The following is a 2500-nucleotide window of genomic DNA, read 5'->3' as shown; positions in this document are numbered from 1 at the left end:
TTACCATTGTCCATACAATAGTGCAGGTGCGATGGAAATCTTTTCTCGTTTTGGTGCGTGCTACATTTTTACGGATAGACCCCGTGAAACGCTAGAAATTGGCGGGGATGTGTCTGTTGTGGCTGACGGGGCTGTTAGGGTGGCACAGAAATCCCTCGGAATGGGAAAACGGGTCATTTTCGTGTTGCCACATTGCATGCGAACGGCATGAAACTTCCAGAGGCATTTGCAGCAGGAATGCATGTGCAGTCAAAAAAGTGAATATTTTTCACGGATAGACCCCGTGAAACGCTAGAAATTGGCGGCGATGTCTCTTTTGTGGCTCACGGGGCTGTTAGGGTCGCACAGAAATCCCTCGGAATGGGAAAACGGGTCATTTTCGTGTCGCCACATTGCATGCGAACCGCATGAAACTTCCAGAGGCATTTGCAGCAGAAATGCATGTGCAGTCAAAAAATTGAATATTTTTCACGGATAGACCCCGTGAAACGCTAGAAATTGGCGGGGATGTGTCTCTTGTGGCTCACGGGGCTGTTAGGGTGGCACAGAAATCCCTCGGAATGGGAAAAAACGGGTCATTTTCGTGTCGCCACATTGCATGCGAACCGCATGAAACTTCCAGAGGCATTTGCAGCAGGAATGCATGTGCACTCAAAAAATGTGATATTTTTCACGGAGAGACCCCGTGAAACGCTAGAAGTGGGCGGGGATGTCTCTCTTGTGGCTCACGGGGCTGTTAGGGTGGCACAGAAATCCCTCGGAATGGGAAAACGGGTCATTTTCGTGTCGCCACATTGCATACGAACCGCATGAAACTTCCAGAGGCATTTGCAGCAGGAATGCATGTGCACTCAAAAAAGTGAATATTTCTCACGGATAGACCCCGTGATACGCTAGAAATTGGCGGGGATGTCTCTCTTGTGGCTCACGGGGCTGTTAGGGTGGCACAGAAATCCCTCGGAATGGGAAAACGGGTCATTTTCGTGTCGCCACATTGCATGCGAACCGCATGCAACTTCCAGAGGCATTTGCAGCAGAAATGCATGTGCAGTCAAAAAAAATTGATATTTTTCACGGATAGACCCCGTGAAACGCTAGAAATTGGCGGGGATGTGTCTCTTGTGGCTCACGGGGCTGTTCGGGTCGCACAGAAATCCCTGGGAATGGGAAAACGGGTCATTTTCGTGTTGCCACATTGCGTACGAACCGCATGAAACTTCCAGAGGCATTTGCAGCAGGAATGCATGTGCACTCAAAAACTTCTATATGTTTCACGGATAGACCCCGTGAAACGCTAGAAATTGGCGGGGATGTGTCTCTTGTGGCTCACGGGGCTGTTAGGGTGGCACAGAACTCCCTCGGAATGGGAAAAGGGGTCATTTTCGTGTTGCCACATTGCATAGGAACGCCATGAAACTTCCAGAGGCATTTGCAGCAGAAAGGCATGTGCACTCAAAAATTTTAATATTTTTCACGCATAGACCCCGTCAAACGCTATAAATTGGCGGGGATGTCTCTCTTGTGGCTCACGGGCGCTGTTAGTTAGGGTCGCACAGAAATCCCTCGGAATGGGAAAAGGGGTCATTTTCGTGTTGCCACATTGCGTACGAACGGCATGAAACTTCCAGAGGCATCTGCAGCAGAAATGCATGTGCACTCAAAAACGTCTATATTTTTCACGGATAGACCCCGTGAAACGCTAGAAATTGGCGGGGATGTGTCTCTTGTGGCTCACGGGGCTGTTAGGGTCGCACAGAAATCCCTCGGAATGGGAAAACGGGTCATTTTCGTGTTGCCACAATTGGCATACGAACGGCATGAAACTTCCAGAGGCATTTGCAGCAGAAATGCATGTGCACTCAAAAACGTGAATATTTTTTCACGGATAGACCCCGTCAAACGCTCGAATTTGGCGGGGATGTTTCTCTTGTGGGTCACGGGGCTGTTCGGCTCGCACAGAACTCCCTTGGTCCACCTGATTCGTGCATACAGGCAGCAACTAAAACTCTGTAAACCTGCTGTGAGGACATCTAAACAGTGGACCAGTGAGGCTGTGGAAGATTTGCGGGCGTGCTTAGACTGTACTGACTGGGATATGTTCACGACTGCTACCAATAGTCTGGATGAACTCACAGAGGCTGTGACGTCCTACATCAGCTTCTGTGAGGACTGCTGTATCCCAACACGTACCAGGGTGAACTTTAACAACAACAAGCCCTGGTTCTCAGCAAAGCTCAAAAGGTTGAGGTTGGAGAAGGAGGAAGCGTTTAGGAGTGGGGATAGAGACAGATTCAAGGAGTCGAAGAACAGGTTTAGCAAAGCGGTGAGAGAGGCTAAACGACTGTACTCAGAGACACTAAAACACCAGTTCTCTACTAACGACGCTGCTTCTGTCTGCCAAAGGGCTCAGGCACATCACCAACTACAAACCCAGAGCGCCCCACACCACTAACGACTCCCGCCTAGCCAACGACCTGAACGAGTTCTACCGTAGATTTGA

This window comes from Petromyzon marinus, unplaced genomic scaffold, assembly GCF_048934315.1.
Source record: "Petromyzon marinus isolate PM22_M1 ecotype Great Lakes invasive population unplaced genomic scaffold, UKy_Petmar_22M1.pri1.0 PM_G_Scaffold_53, whole genome shotgun sequence".
Lineage (NCBI taxonomy): Eukaryota > Metazoa > Chordata > Hyperoartia > Petromyzontiformes > Petromyzontidae > Petromyzon > Petromyzon marinus.
This window is presented reverse-complemented; position numbering follows the sequence as displayed.